The sequence below is a fragment of the Lygodium microphyllum genome, chromosome 30 (genome assembly GCF_053477565.2).
Source record: "Lygodium microphyllum isolate KBCC chromosome 30, Lygodium_microphyllum_v1.1.10, whole genome shotgun sequence".
NCBI lineage: Eukaryota > Viridiplantae > Streptophyta > Polypodiopsida > Schizaeales > Lygodiaceae > Lygodium > Lygodium microphyllum.
The window spans coordinates 116,038,551-116,055,433 of record NC_141164.1 but is presented as its reverse complement, the minus strand read 5'-3'; the positions used below and the strand labels follow the sequence as shown (position 1 = coordinate 116,055,433).

The 16,883-nt window shown below is 46.6% G+C and overlaps 1 protein-coding gene and 2 pseudogenes across 1 annotated transcript in view; 2 read left to right on the top strand and 1 right to left on the bottom strand.

Annotated features, from left to right (window-relative positions):
- LOC148010259 (cinnamoyl-CoA reductase 1-like) overlaps positions 1 to 16,883 on the bottom strand; it is a 124,843-nt gene that overhangs the window by 100,053 nt on the left and 7,907 nt on the right. The gene's annotated exons all lie outside the window — the stretch shown is intronic.
- Positions 994 to 8,370, top strand: LOC148010261 (uncharacterized; annotated as a pseudogene).
- On the top strand, positions 8,704 to 9,351 carry LOC148010260 (uncharacterized; annotated as a pseudogene).

Below are 16,883 nucleotides of genomic sequence, written 5' to 3'. Positions count from 1 at the left end.
AAAAGTTGCAAATGCCTTATCATGGCCACCATGTGAGGATGGAAGCCTTCCCTGTCATCTCAAGGATGCCTCATACTCATGCAGCATCAAGGACATATGAGTAAAACTCACTAGCTACATAGAGATTTGTGCCCACAAAGCATTGGCTACTCCATCAAACTCTGAAGGAAGCTCATAAAGCACAATCCCAACGAGTTAAGCCTTTGCAAGCACAGACTGCATGTGCTAAAGTTGATCCTGTATCTTAGTAACATGAAGTAAGAATGACTAGATAATATCCTTCAGCTTGAACTTCATCTACTAGAGCTAACCATTGAGGGCCACTCTACGTGCGGTCAATGGAGCCTCGTACAGCATCTACAACTTGTCCCACACCTTTAAGGCTCTCCTATAGGAAAACCACCAAAAGAACCTCTGTAGAAATGCACTATAGAATTTACAATAGACACCGCATCATCCGAATCCCATGTAAGTACAACTTCCTTATAGTTGTCACAATCTCAATTAACCGGAATAGGATCTAGAATACTAAGACAAACAATAGCTCCAGACACCACATACCACATACGCTTCTCCACAAACCATGCTTTTATAACAGCACTTTGTGTTAGATAGTCAACGCTATGAAGTTTATCATCAATAGAGAAGTAGGGAGGTGTCGTCTAAGAGGATAGGATGAGAAGATAAAGCAAAGAAGAGAATCAGAGAGAGAGTACGGCCAGAATAAAACATAGACTACACTTATCACAAGTTCACATGCAATGTAAAGACTGCTGATCACAAAAGCGACTGCTGAAATAAGGAAAACCTGATCAAACACAGCAAATAGAGAATCAGGAAGAAGAAAACAGGCAAGAATTACTACCAGAAGCCTGACAATGTTTTTGACCAGCTGGAAAGAGCATTAAATGCACAACATGGAGCACTTGTACAGCAAAATGCAGACTGGTCGGCCATTAAATGCTAAAAAACAGTAATAAAATAATGCAAAAAATGAAAACACAGGCAGCTGAGCACAAAATGCAGGCAACTGAGGCTGAAAACAAGCCAGTTTGCAGCAGAATCAAGTCGCCCAGGAAGCAACAATCAAGGAAGATCAGAATTAGCTGTTGGCAGACCTACAACAGCAGAAAACAGTACTCCAGGACATAACATGAACATCTGATACCATGTCAAAAGTGGGTGCAACAATGGAAGCATAGAAGATTGTTGTAATAGATTGCACAACACACAAGAAAAGAAAAACAGAAACAAAAGAACGCTGCAAAAAGAGAACCCGGAGATATACTCGGGAAATGGAATCCATATCCCAAATATGAGACAGTTGCATACAATAGTGAGTCATTGGCTGTGTGGGCACTCATACCGGTTCCCTCCCTCCCACATAACCTTCTCAGTAGAGGCACGCAAGTGAACTGACAGGAGGACGAGGGCAACTAGCCTATCAATAGGCCATAACCAGCAAAAAGTCGGCCAGCAATAAATGAATAAAATAATCACATCGTCCAATCAAAAATGCCCAATTGGGTGCAAGATACACAAGTTTCAACTCATGTTTCTTCTTCTTCTTTTACTTCTACTCCGTTGCAATTTTTTGGTAAAGATCATGCAGAAGATGGAGTTTAGTATCATGGAAAAGGTTTCCTAGAAGATCATATCTTGTATGTTAACACATGTAGAGGGAATTATAAGAAAAAGTTAGGTAACTCTTCTTCTACTTTTCCTCCTTTGAATTTTGTTTTTCATCATCAGAATAATTTTGTTGTTTCATCTCTATTGCATTTTGCATCTTCATCTTCAATTTTCATCATTAAATCACCAAAAACAATTTAATGCATCCACATCCACATCATTCATCCCTCAATTTCAAAACCCACTCATCCCATCCACCTCTTTTGCTACATCTCCCTTACCATTCACACCATTTACTTTTCCTTTTAGACATTGCATGTCACATCACACACCACACCAAGGGGCTTCTTCAAACATAGGTACAGCCTGTAAGACCTCTACACTTTCACTTTCACGTGGTGCATGCACTTCACAATATGGGATATCTACCTATGCTTAACGAGGTGTGGACCAATCGATACTAAAGTTTACTAATATTGCAATTCCTAGTGGACCATCTAGTTATTCCATTGTGCCTCAACCAACAATCGAACAAGATTTGAGACTTCTATGCCTTCTCCATAGGCACCTGTAAGTCCCTCTCATCTTATTCCTACCTACCCACCCTATCTCTCTCCCTATCCCTACTGTGAGAGTGCGCTGCGGAAGAGGGAATACGAACACGGAGGGAGAGAGAGAGAGAGAAAGCAGAAAATAAGGAAGAGAAATCTGCACTGACTGAAATGAATGCTGAATACAAACGAGAAGGCGGAAGGAGACTGATCAGTCCCTGCACGCAGCCCGAAGCGTCAGTGAGGGCACCAGATCAGGCTGATGATGATGGCAGCACCACCACAGGGGGAGGAGGAGTATTGAAATCTGCAAGAAGACAAGTGATCAAGTGGGGAGGGGGGCTGCCTATAAATAGGCAATAGACAAACCCTAACCCTAACCCTAAAATGGGCACAAACCCTAAAATGGGCGCAAACCCTAAAAATGCCCTAAAATGGGCGCCCCACAATAGTAACCAAAAAGTGGCCAGACAGCCAGTGGCTGCCCACTAAAAGAGGCCAAAAAGAAATACACAACCTAAGATAGTCAGTCGAGAGTGACTAGCCTCCCCCATCATAACACATGACAGACATATCAGAGCTCCTAATGTCCTCGTCTGACTCAGACTGAGGCTCACAAGCAGGAGATGACAAGGCATGACAAACATGACTGCTAACACCCCCTCTCAGATCTTGGATGTGGCTGAAGGCCAAGGGAGAAACGGATCCTGGGGTGGCAAGAGGAATGTCAAGGTCGATGAAGTCCGTCGATGTAGACTGCCGCTGAAGGAGCTCCTCACGATCCTGGAAAGCCCCCTCTAAAACACTAGGGGCTAGGGAATCCACAGCCGCATCACCGAGATCGTCCCCCTCTGAAAGGGATGGGAGGTACGAGGGAACCACCGGAGGAGAGGGTGGGGGATGGGAAGGAACTTGTGGAATAGAAGGTGCACAAGCGGGAAAAGGTGTAGCAATAGACTGCCGCAGAGGACCCTGCATCAAAGAAGGGGAATGGAGCCTATAAAGCCCGCTCTCCTACCAACCTGTAGATAAGACAGCTCCTGTAAAAGAATCCTCAATAACAACGGCATGCTCGGTGAAGATCACTTGTGTGCCAAGCCTCGTAAGGCCATAAACTGAGAGGAGGGGAAGGCCCAAATCCGGAACATGTAGGGCCTGTGAAAAGAAGCTCGAAGGTCGGTCGGTAAACAAAGGCAATATGCCAACACCACTAATAGGCACCGATAAAATGTCACCAACAGTGACTGAACCCTCTGATGGACGGAGATCCTGTAACAAATCACCTCGGGGAGTCATATGACTCGAAGCACCACTGTCCACTAACCAAGGCTGCGCAGAAGACACTGCAGCCACGGAAGAAGAAGGATCCTCCTCCAAAGCATGGATATGAAGGAACACTGACTCGAAGCACCACTGTCCACTAACCAAGGCTGCGCAAAAGACACTGCAGCCACGGAAGAAGGATCCTCCTCCAAAGCATGGATATGAAGGAACACTGACTCATGGGTAACAGCTGGTGTAGAGGTAGAAGAAGGCTCCGATGTAGATCCACCCGTCGCTCCCGGACGAAGGTGAGGGTACTTCTTCCGGCATTTCTCCTCGGGATGTGTCCCTTTCCCACAGTGTGGGCACTTCAGGCTCTCTGAATCTGAGTCAGAGCCTGAATAACTGTCCTTCTTCTTAGCCTTTGACTTCTTCTTCTTCTTCTGTCCTCCCGAACCTGTAACAAAGGCTCTAGTGGAGTCGGATCCACTAGCACTGACCTCTCTGAGTCGTCGGCATGCTCCAAGACAAGTGGGGATAGCTCCTCCCATAGAAGCTTCTCACGGGTCCTCAATGTAAGAAGGCTGGTGTAGAAGACATCAAACCGAGGCGATGGCAGCTGAGTCAAAAGAATCATAGCCATGTCTTCAGAAGATATCGTCCGACCGAGGGATGCAAGCTCATCCCTCATATCCTGTAATCTGTTGATGTGGTCCTTCATGGAAGGACTATCATCAATAGCAAGCATCCGCAACTTCTTTTCGAGAGATATCCGGTGGGCAAACGTCTTCTGTTGATAGAGAGACGTGAGCTTTCTCCACACGTCCGCTGCAGTCTTCAACCTGTGAACATGAACAAGGACAGAATCCTGCAAACTCAGAAAGAGGAAAGATCGGGCTCTAGAATTGAGCCGATCCCATAAGGCTGCACGATCCATAGATGTCCCATCTACGGGATCCACCTGAGGCCGGGGAATAGGAACAGAAACAAGCTCCCAAAGATCGAAGAAGTCCAAGATACACTCCACCTTGCAGGACCATAGAGAAAAGTTGGAGCCATCCAACCGGTCCTCTTTGAGCAGCTAAGTATGGGTACCTGTACAGGGGTTACCAAAGGCTGCATCTTCGGCCCACTAGAAGAGGCTCGCCGAGATACATGAATAGAAGGGGGACGGGAAAGAGGAATAGACTCCGGACGACAGTCCTTGTGATAGAAATCACGCCTCCGTTCAGATGAGTGTCGAGACAAAAGCTCATCATCTGAGTCATCAAAGCCCGTAAACTGATGAGAAGACATCTTCGATATCTGCAAACACCAAAACACAACAAGGGAAGGTTGCGGGTGCCGAAACACAAACACCAGAAGCTCCTGAGCTAGCCGCCTTGCACAGAACGCAAGGATGATGTCAAACGCAAATGCTAACGATGCAATCACCACAGAAAAACAGCCTCCTGCCTCAAAACGCCAGTAAGGAAGATGTCGCCCAGCTGTTGGGGAGGCCGCCTGGCTAAAAACGCAAGCAGGAAGAGGTTGTTAATGACGTGGCAGCCATTGGAGAAGGCGCCAGCAGCAAACGCAAATATTTGGGACCTCCTGGAAGGGCCGCCTTGGCTGTTGGGGATGACGCCAGCAGCAAACACAAATAGATGACACCAAAACAAGCCGCCTTGATCAAGAAGATGGTGCAGAAGGTGACGCCTCAGCTGTTGGAGATGTCTTGACTAGCAAACGCAAAGTTGTGGGTGTTCTCCCGCGTAAAACTCAGCTCCGTGTACTCTCCTTCGGCTCTGATACCATGTGAGGGTGCGTTGCGGAAGAGGGAATACGAACACGGAGGAAGAGAGAGAGAGAAAGCAGAAAATAAGGAAGAGAAATCTGCACTGACTGAAATGAATGCTGAATACAAACAAGAAGGCGGAAGGAGACTGATCAGTCCCTGCACGCAGCCCGAAGCGTCAGTGAGGGCACCAGATCAGGCTGATGATGATGGCAGCACCACCATGGGGGAGAAGGAGTGTCGGAATCTGCAAGAAGACAAGTGATCGAGTGGGGAGGGAGGGACTGCCTATAAATAGGCAACGGACAAACCCTAACCCTAACCCTAAAATGGGCGCAAACCCTAAAATGGGCGCAAACCCTAAAAATGCCCTAAAATGGGCGCCCCACAACAGTGACCAAAAAGTGGCCGGACAGCCAGTGGCTGCCCACTAAAAGAGGCCAAAAAGAAATACACAACCTAAGATAGCCAGTCGAGAGTGACTAGCCTCCCCCATCATAACACATGACAGACATGTCAGAGCTCCTAAAGTCCTCGTCTGACTCAGACTGTGAGGCTCACAGGCAGGAGATGACAAGGCATGACAAACATGACTGCTAACACCTCCGACCCACCTTCCCCTTTTTCCAAACCCCTCACAATTCTTTATCCTCATTAGCCAAGCATGCTTTTACATACAAGACTCACTTTAACAAATCTAACTATATACTACTTGGTCCAATTTGATGAGACATCTTCTAGATTCTCAAAACTTATGGAACCTTATCTAGGGGCTAGAACTCCAACCAAACCTGTATCTTGTTCCACCAAAAGTTGTCTACTCATTAAAGGTCAAAAATGCCTCCTCTATAGTCCAGCTAATAGAAGGGCTACTTCGTGAATTTCACTCACAACTACAACACTTTGACGTAGCTTCAGAGTAGTGCAAACACTTAACTAACCACTATGCAGCTCATGATAAGACCCATCACATAAAACACGACTATGAGTCTCAAAACTTCAAAATCACTCACGAATATGACCTTAAGGTCAAGCTAGCTGAGTATTGGCGACTTCACCCTAAATTCTCTATTATAGGGGCTCCTAGGTCCCCTGATGAGCAGGTTACCTGGTTCCTGAACAAGTTACATAGAAAATGCTTTTTTTTTGTAGCAAGTGATCTCACCGTCCACCATACATATGTCCTATAAATTTGAATGTCAACTACCACATTATGCTTAGTTGTTAGATCAATTTCATAGTGCATCCTTTGCAAAGGGTGCTCTCATTGTTTGTCACGTAGACGTGAAATTTTCGGATGCCTTGCTTTTGCTAGAAACATTTGATTAATTTAATAATCAAATGTGCAATGTTGTAATGCATATGTGATGCACATGGCAGTTATTTCATAGTAACAAGCCAAGGACCCCAAAAAAGCAATAGGTGTCAAAGGCAAAAGTTGTGACAAGTTATACCAGCTAGGTTTTGGGTATAAATTGGTGTCTGTTTAGCCCTAGGACAATTAATTGGCCAATAAGTGCCAATGGTGACACTAGGGACTAGGCACTAATTAATTAATCAATGCCTGTCTAAGGGCCAATTAAGACTGGGACTACCTAGGGTTGCAAATGGCCTAGCCAATTAAATTGTGGATGGACACATCTAATTTTGGATAGGGTTAAAAGGATTGAAATTAATTTTCACAATTAATTAATTCTAAAAACTGATTAAATGGATAAAAATTATTTGAATATAGACTTCTTGACTACATCAAAGCCCCTTGAACACCACATAAATGTCATCATAGCAATCATCAAGAGAGGGGGATGAAGAGTCCACATGGCTACGAACTTGAGTAGTAGAGGTAGAGTAATAATAGCCTTACTAAGGCTATATAAGCCTTAGTTAAGGCTTGAGAAGAAAGCCTTAGTCTCTACAAATTTCTTTAATACACTGAGAGAGAGAGAGAGAGAGAGAGAAAAGAAAGAAAGAAAGAAAGTTATACTAACGTCTACGAAGGGCCAAGGTGGCCTATGAGACCAAAACGTTATATACAAAATGTCTAGGAACTTTCCAGGTCCCAGTAAAGCTACCATCTAATGCTATGATAAACTAATTGAGTAGGTACAAGGTGGTATATAGGCTGGTAATAAGATGGAGGAGAAGAAGGATAAAGAGGGAAAGTAGAAGAAGAGAAGGGACCCACAAATTCAACACGCTTTCATGGAGCCATGGTAATCAAAAAAGAATGCTAGATTGACATCGCACAAAGGGTTGCTACCCTTTCTTCACGTATATTCATTTTCTTTTGTAATACTTTAGGTATACTCTCTCTCTCTCTCTCTCTCTCTCTCTCTCTCTCTCTCTCTCTCTCGCCATCATATACATGAGGAGCTCACATAGTTTCAGCATAATGTCCACCTACAAACACTCACCTCCCAGCTCACCTCCATCTGCACTTCACACACACTAGCAGTTCCACCAAATCGGGCACCATACCTCAAAACAAATGGTATAATGATGAGTGTAAAGAGTTGTACAAGCATCTCCAGATTCAGAAAGGATTAGGGACCATTAAAGAGAGAGAAACCCACAGGCAAATGAAGACCTTGATTCGTCGTAAACGATGAGCATATAAAAAGGCACAATGTTGGGATCCATACCATTTATTCATGAGCAGAGATGTAGCCGCAGCATGGTGCAAATTGCAAAAGTCACACCGCCCCACACCCATTAGTGACCCAGAGACATGGCACTCCTATGCAGAGACACTATATGATGTACCACACCAACCACCGATTCCCCACCCACCAAAGCCCCACCCTACCATATCCACCTTCACACATGATATGGTGAGGACAGTAATTGAGCACCTACAACATGGAGGATCGACGGATCACACAAGCATACAAGGTGAGCACTTCATTTATGAAGTGGACATTTTGGCTCCTCTCCTTGCCTTTATGTTCAATAGGACTCTAGCAGAGGGCTTTCCGGAGAAGTGGACCGTGCATACCATCATGTCTTAGCAAAGATATATGGAGCAGTGCTAGAGGTAGAACTTAGTGCATATGCAGAGAGAGGGAGATTGCGAGCAATAGGATAGGATGGTTTCCGACGGGGTTCCTCTACACTCGACCACATCTTCACCTTAAGGAGCACGATTGAGCAAGCAAAAATGAGAAAGAAGAGACTTCATTGCTATTTTGTGGATTTCCGGAAAGCCTTTGATATAGTTCCACAAAATAAACTATTACAGAGGTTGCAAACACTAGGGATCCCATCAGACATGATTTGGGGTATCTATGCACTGTATGAGAGCCTGGTAGGCCGAATGAGATGCCCAAGAGGACTTTCAAACATGGTATCCAGCACCATTGGAGTGAAGCAGGGGTATCCTCTCTCCCCCACTCTCTTTGGTCTCTACATCGATGATATAGAAGATCACATCACACGAGTAGGCGGCAAGGGGTGGAGATAGCATATATACTTGTCTCCATTATGCTTTATGCTGACGATATTGTTCTAGTCTCTGAATCACAAGGTCTACAGCAATATCTCCACACCCTTCATGACTTCTATACACAGCGCAGATTGATGGTTAATCTTGGGAAAACCAAGATCTTGATCTTCCACACATCAGCCCCAAGGAGGAGGAGATCAGCCTTCACCTTAGGAGCCAGACAAGTGGAAGCTGTAGATAATACATTTACTTAGGGATCACTTTCACTACATCTACTGGGAGATTTACCATGGCACAGACAACTAGAGACCGACTCACATGAGGATATGCAACATTGGCCATGATAGAGAGACAATGCCGACAGGTACACTTCCAGGAGCCTCACACACAAAGATGGCTATTTGACACACTGGTCACACTAGCCATGATGTATGGTGCACCTATTTGGACCCCTGCCCTTTCTATATACCTGTGGACACAGATCGAGAGACCACAAACTCCAAATCATTATGCTCTTACGGATGATCTGCAGCAAACCATCAGTATCACATGAGATTATTAGAGCTGAGTTTGATGCACCCCCCATGATGATGGAGGCCCTTTTTCAAACCATCACCTTCATACACATAGTATGTGACATCCATCTGAATAGACCACCTAGGAGTGTCTTCAAAGCCTCTAGGTAGCTAGCTCGAGCAGGACAAGAGACTTCATGGTATGCACAAGTCGAGTAGTGGCTTACAAGTTACAAGATATGGGATCAACATGGACCATCTTGTTAGCAGAGTATTTGTCAGCTCATGTGTGAGTCTGAGCTTGATCTGGGCTGGGCATTTTTTATTAGGTATTTTTCTGGTGTGGCATTTTATGCCATTGGGGCATTTTATGCACCAGTTGGCCAGCATTAAATGCTGTCCGACCAGCATTATTGCTCCCCACTTTTTCAGCCTATTTATACTTCGTGGCTCCTCCTCAGTCAGTCACTTCATTTTCACCATCTGCAGACTCTGTGGAGAGAGGAGCCAGTGCCCGTGCCCACGCAGCCAGTGACTCAGTGTTGTATGCAACTATCTCGTGTTCAGATATATGGATTCCATTTCTCTTTTTTGTCTTGTGTTTCAGCAGTTTATTTCAGCACATGTTTATGCTTCCACCGCTGCTCCACTTCTGACATGGTATCAGTTTTCAGGATTTGTGTTTCTGCTATGTTTTCTTGCTGATTTCAGGACTGTTTTGTACCCCTGTTGATCAGACGACTGCTGTCGCAGCCAGGCGACCTGTTTTGGGGCTGTTTTCAGCCTGCGTTTTTTGCAGTTTTGCCATCACCTGCTGCCTATGCACCCTCTGCTGCCTGCGTTTTTCATCTGCACAACTGCTGGCGACAGTTTTCTACCTGTTTTTCTCCAGTTTACAGCCTGCATTTTGCTGATTCAGCGTCTCTCGTGGCTGGGTGACTGTTCCTTCAGGCCGTTTTCTCTGTTTTTGGCAGTTTTTGACTGATTTTTTGACTTTCTGTAGCAGATTTTGTCTTCTATTGATCAGATTTTGGGTTATATTGCATGTAAACTCTCATTTTCTGCAGTCTGTGCTTGTGTTTTGGCTGCGTTTCCTCTCTCAATTCCATCTCTTCTCTACTTCTCTTCTTATCCTCTCCATATGGCTCCTCCGTGCACTTCCACTGATGATAAGTTACATAGACCTGATTATCTCACATGGAGTGCTGTCATGAAAGCTTGGTTTGTGCAGAAGCGGCTATGGTACATCGTCTGTGGAGCTATTGCTCGACCTCTCCGTCCTTCTCCTCTTCCTGGAGATTTTGATGAGGACAACCATGAGGTGGTGCTCACATGGGACTCGGACGATGCCCGTGCTTACTCGGCATTGCTTCGGTGTATTTCTAAAGCGGTCTTACCGGCGGTTACCTCCTGTAGGACATCTCCTGAAGTATGGCAGAAGTTGCAGCAGATGTACGAGGCACCTTCCACCATGCGGGCCGTCACACTTTATGGCCAGCTCCAACAGATGAAGTTTGAGCCGAAAGATACTATTCAGTCTTTTCTTCTTCGTGTTACGCAAGTACAGGACCAGCTTCGGCACATGCAATCTGCTCTTCCCGAGGTGCATCTTGTCGGGACGGTCCTCTACAAGCTCCTCCCGGAGTTTGATGGAGTTGCCAATGCTTTGCGGATGCAGACATCATCGACTCCTGTCAGTTTTACACATATGACCTCGATACTTCTTGAGCATGAGGCATCCTTGAGATTACAGGGGCGGCTTCCGGCACATTATGGAGGTGAGGCTTATGTAGCTTCAGAGAGGGGTGACGGGCAGAAGAAGTCGAAGGCCCAGTGTTACCACTGTGGCAAGAAGGGACATTTGCGGAAGGACTGCAAGAAGTTAGCGGCTTCCAGGAAGAAGGAGCAGAAGACGAAGCGGGATGTTGACTCTACCGATGAGTTCTCTCCTTCATCAGACTCCGACTCCGATCCTCCGACCACGGTGAAGTCCAAGGCGCGGAAGGGATCCTTTTCTTTGGATCGCGGGAAGGGCTTGGTGGCCCCTTCCTCGACTGCTTTCTAGTGGTGGTGATGAGGTCATCCCTCACGACTCTCTTGTGCCAGAGAGGGAGTGTGAGCGGGTGTTCAGATGGGACAGCCGTGCCTCATCTATACTTTTATACAGGTGCATAGGTTCCAGAGAGGGACGTCCCTGACGCATCGACTTCCGTCTGGCGGAATCAAATCCTGGAGCTGGAATTGACATCCAGGTTCATGATGAGCTGGTTCTCTGACAGAGAGCGGGAGGCTTTCGTCTAGAGCTCACATGAGGGGACACTTCGGCGGTCTGGCCAAAGGCAGGGACTCCATGGTCACCTATGTTCAGGGGCATTTTTGACAGGATGGTCTTGTATGCTACTGCGAGACATTGGTGATGGACACAGAGACATGCTATGATCTTCTCTATTTTCAGGTGTTTGGTATGATTGACATCGACATCAGGTTCTCTCCGAGGCACCTTGGTGGTGGCTTGATCACCCACTGCTTGGATATCCATGGTTCTACTTGGTGGTTCTATGTTGTATAGTTTCTGATCCCTTTTCATTGTACTATTGTATTGTATCAGATCACTCATGATCTGAGAGAGGGTGTTAGCAGAGTATTTGTCAGCTCATGTGTGAGTCTGAGCTTGATCTGGGCTGGGCATTTTTTATTAGGTATTTTAGGTATTTTTCTGGTGTGGCATTTTATGCCATTGGGGCATTTTATGCACCAGTCGGCCAGCATTAAATGCTGTCCGACCAGCATTATTGCTCCCCACTTTTTCAGCCTATTTATACTTCGTGGCTCCTCCTCAGTCAGTCACTTCATTTTCACCATCTGCAAACTCTGTGGAGAGAGGAGCCAGTGCCAGTGCCCACGCAGCCAGTGACTCACTGTTGTATGCGACTGTCTCGTGTTCAAATATATGGATTCCATTTCCCGTGCATACATCTGAGTTCTCATCTGTATTGTGTTCTTTTCTTTTCTCTTTTTTGTCTTGTGTTTCAGCAGTTTATTTCAGCACATGTTTATGCTTCCACCGCTGCTCCACTTCTGACACATCTCCCCCCTTTCAGTATGATCCTAACTCCCCCTTCATATACCTCTCCCATATAGAGAGAAACTTGGTCATGTAGCAGGGTCTCTACCAGTTGTACATACAACATACATGGCTATCACTCAAACAGCCCCTCCCCCCAAAGATGTCTTACTACAACAACCACTTCATGCAAACTACTGTGGATGGCTTCATTGAGAGACCTAGATACCTAGATATATACATGCCACATGAGAGTGTTAGAGGTAGAGTCATCCCTTGGACAGGCAGTCGGACGCATTAGCATGGTATGGCAGTGCCACATCAGCACAGTATGGCAACGGACAAGTCAGCAAGTGCTACATCAGCACAGTACGGACGCCACATCATCAGCTGCACTCGGACACGAACAGTTTTACTGCAATTGGCTGCATTTAATGCAACCGACCTGGTGCTGAGGATTTCCTATTTTTTGGCTATTTATAGCCAATTTGTGACACACTCTAGGATTCATTATTCAGATTCTGATCTTGAGATCTGTTAGCAGAGACAGGGCTGACGGAGATCGAGGTCATCAAGTCGGAGACACATGCAGATATTTCCTCTACCCCCGTGTATATTTCTGCACTCTTATACACCATACTACACTGTAGATTTTTTATATTTACACTCTCCTTTCCTCTCTCTCTCCTCTCTGTGTTCACTCTCTCTTGGTTTTTGTCCTACGCTTCCACACCGCTGCGCTCTGACATGGTATCAGAGCGGTGAAGATGGATTGACTGAGGGCTGAGCCTATCTGAAGAGGAGATCTCAGCGCGACACAAGGCTACATTTCCAGGATTCGAGAGCAGGCAAGAGGGCTGCGCATCGGATCAAGGCTGAAGTGAGCGTGGGAGTGTGGGAAAGTTTACAGGTTGAAGAAGGCCTTGTATGGCCTCAAGCACGCTCCACATGCATGGAACGAGAAGATTGACTCGTTTCTTTAGTCGAAGTTGGGATATCGGCGCTCCAAGGCCGATCCGCAACTTTATGTGCACACTTCTGCGGTTGGTCATGTGTTGTTTTTGTTGTATGTTGATGATTTGATTCTGACAGGGGATTATGCACAAAAGGTTCGCGAGACCAAGACAGCTTTTCATCAGACATTCAAGATGACGGATTTGGGGCTTCTTCATTTCTTCTTGGGTCAAGAGATTTATCAGTCTCAGAGGGGGATTTTCATCTCTCAGCAGAGGTACATTCAGGAGCTCTTGGTGACTTTTGAGATGGAGACTTGTCGGCCCTATGAATCCGAACTAGAATGCCACTTCACACTCAGATTCTCCCATGACGGATGCTTCCCGCTACCGTCAGTTGATTGGGTCCTTGATTTGGCTTCTCAACACTCGTGTTGACCTTTGTTTTGCTGTGGGTCTTTTGGTGGGATTCATGACTGAACCCAAATAGGTGCATTGGCAAGCTGCCTTAAGGATTCTTCGGTATTTGAGGGGGACCTCTGACTTAGGGATTTCTTATCCAACAGGTACAGATGCTTCAGATCTAGTTCTTGCAAGTTGGAGTAACTCAGATTGGGCTGGCGATGTGGACCACCGACGATCTACTACAAGCTACTGTTTTACCTTGGGTACAGGTGTTATCTCTTGGAGTAGCAAGAAGCAACCCACAGTAGCCCTTTCTTCTATTGAGGCAGAGTATTGGGCTACGTCTTTCACCACGTGTGAGGTTGTATAGCTTCAGAGATTGTTGGAGAAGCTTTGCTGCCCCAAACTCGTCCTACTCTTCTACGATGCGACAATGAGAGTTGCATTGCCTAGGTGCGGAATCTTGTATTCCATGCCCGGACGAAGCACATTGAGATCCAGTATCACTTCATTCGGGAGAAGCTTCTGGATGGGACCATTGATGTGGAGTATTGCAAGACGGAGGATAATCTTGCAGATTTGTTCACAAAGGAGCTTCCCCAGGCTCTTCTTCGGCAGCATTCTAGATCCCTCAATCTAATGCCTCGACCAGGATCTGAGAGGGGGTGTTAGAGGTAGAGTCATCCCCTGGACAGGCAATCGGACACATCAGCATGGTACGACAGAGGACACGTCAGCAGGCGCCACGTCAGCACAGTACGGACGCAGCGTCATCAGCTGCAGTTGGACAGTTTTCAGTTGGACAATTTTACTGCACTCGGCTGCATTTAATGCAGCCAACCTGGTGCTCAGAATTTCCTATTTTTTGGCTATTTATAGCCAGTTTGTGGCACACTCTAGGATTCATTATTCAGATTCTAATCTTGAGATCTGTTAGCTAAGACTGATTGTGACGGAGATCGAGATCATCAAGTCGGAGACACACGCAGATATTTGCTCTGTCTCTGTGTATATTTCTGCACTCTTATACAACATACTACACTACAGATTTTCTGCATTTACATTGTCTCCTTTTCTCTCTCTCTCTTCTCTCTGTGTTCACTCTCTCCCAATCTTTGTACTACGCTTCCGCATCGCTTCACTCTGACAGAGAGGTGGGTAGTCATTGGCCAGCTTAGGTTATCCTTTCATCAACTTGAGATCTAGACCAGGAGAGCAGTCTGTTAGCAGTCATGTTTGTCATGCCTTGTCATCTCTTGCCTGTGAGCCTCAGTCTGAGTCAGACGAGGACATTAGGAGCTCTGACATGTCTGTCATGTGTTATGATGGGGGAGGCTAGTCACTCTCGACTGGCTGTCTTAGGATGTGTATTTCTTTTTGGCCTCTTTTAGTGGGCAGCCACTGGCTGCCCGGCCACTTTTTTGGTCACTGTTGTGGGGCGCCCATTTTAGGGTTTGCGCCCATTTTAGGGTTAGGGTTAGGGTTTGTCCGTTGCCTATTTATTGGCAGCCCCCCTCCCCACTTGGTCAGTTGTCTTCTTGCAGATTCCGACACTCCTTCTCCCCCGTGGTGGTGCTGCCATCATCATCAGCCTGATCTGGTGCCCTCACTGACGCTGTGGGCTGCGTGCAGGGACTGATCAGTCCATTTCAGTGTATTCAGCATTCATTTCTGTCAGTGCAGATTTCTCTTCCTTATTTTCTGCTTTCTCTCTCTCTCTCCCTCCGTATTCGTATTTCCTCTTCCGTTGCGCACTCTCACATGGTAGCATCGCCAAACTGAGAGCACGGAGGTCTTCATCGACTGGAGAGAGACCACACCTATCATATGATGCTGCCCCCCTTCTCTCCAACAGCCAAGCGCCCCCTCCAGGTGGTCTGAATATTTGCGTTTGCTGCATAGGTGGTCTGAATATTTGCGTTTGCTGCATCAGCCCCTTCCAGAGGCTGCCACGTCATCAACCAGCCCCTGTTTCCTTGCATTTTCAGCTGGGCGGCCTTCTCTTCAGCTGGGCGACTCCCCTACAGGCTGCGTTTTGCATCCAAGGTGGTCGTATTCCCTCTTGGCGGCTCATCTCCAACTGGCGCTTCTCTTCTTGGCTGCGTTTTGGTGCCTGGCAACTTTCCCTCCGGATTTTGTGCCCTACACAGCTGCATTTTCACCTCCTGGTGATAGACGACCTGATTTCCTGGAGTTTGGTGGTTCTTCTGGTTGTTGGTGACCCTTCTGGTGGTCATTCTTCGGCATTGGCACAGTTTTCTTTGGTGTTTGGTATTTTGCAGATTGGAAGATGTCTTATCATCAGTTTACAGGTTTTGATGACTCAGGTGACGAGCTTTTGTCTCGACATTCATCTGAATGGAGGCGTGATTTCTATCGCGAGGATCGTCATATGGAGTCTATTCCTCGTTCCCGTCCCCCTTCTATTCATGTATCTCGGCGATCCCCTTCCAGTGGGCCGAAGATGCAGCCTTTGGTACCCCCTGTACAGGTACCCGTACTTCCTCAGCTGCCCAAAGAGGACCGGTTGGATGGTTCCACCTTTTCTCTATGGTCCTGCAAGGTGAAGTGTATCTTGGACTCCTTCGATCTTTGGGAGCTTGTTTCTGTTCCTATTCCCCGGCCTAAGGTGGATCCCGCAGATGGGACATCTATGGATCGCGCAGCCTTATGGGATCGGCTCAATTCTAGAGCCCGATCTTTCCTCTTTCTGAGTTTGTAGGATTCTGTCCTTGTTCATGTTCACAGGTTGAAGATTGCAGCGGACGTGTGGCAGAAGCTAGCGTCTCTCTATCAGCAGAAGACGTTTGCCCACCGGATGTCTCTCGAAAAGAAGTTGCGGATGCTCGCTATTGATGACAGTCCTTCCATGAAGGACCACATCAACAGATTACAGGATATGAGGGATGAGCTTGCATCTCTCGGTCGGACGATATCTTCTAAAGACATGGCTATGATTCTTTTGACTCACCTGCCATCGCCTCGGTTTGATGTCTTCTACACCAGCCTTCTTACATCGAGGACCCGTGAGAAGCTTCTATGGGAGGAGCTATTCCCGCTTGTCTTGGAGCATGACGAGCAACTCAGAGAGGTCAGTGCTAGTGGATCCGACTCCACTAGAGCCTTTGTTGCAGGTTCGGGAGGACAGACGAAGAAGAAGAAGTCAAAGGCTAAGAAGACGGACAGTTCTTCAGGCTCTGACTCAGATTCAGAGAGACCGAAGTGCCCACACTGTGGGAAAGGGACACATCCCGAGGAGAAATGCTGGAAGAAGTACCCTC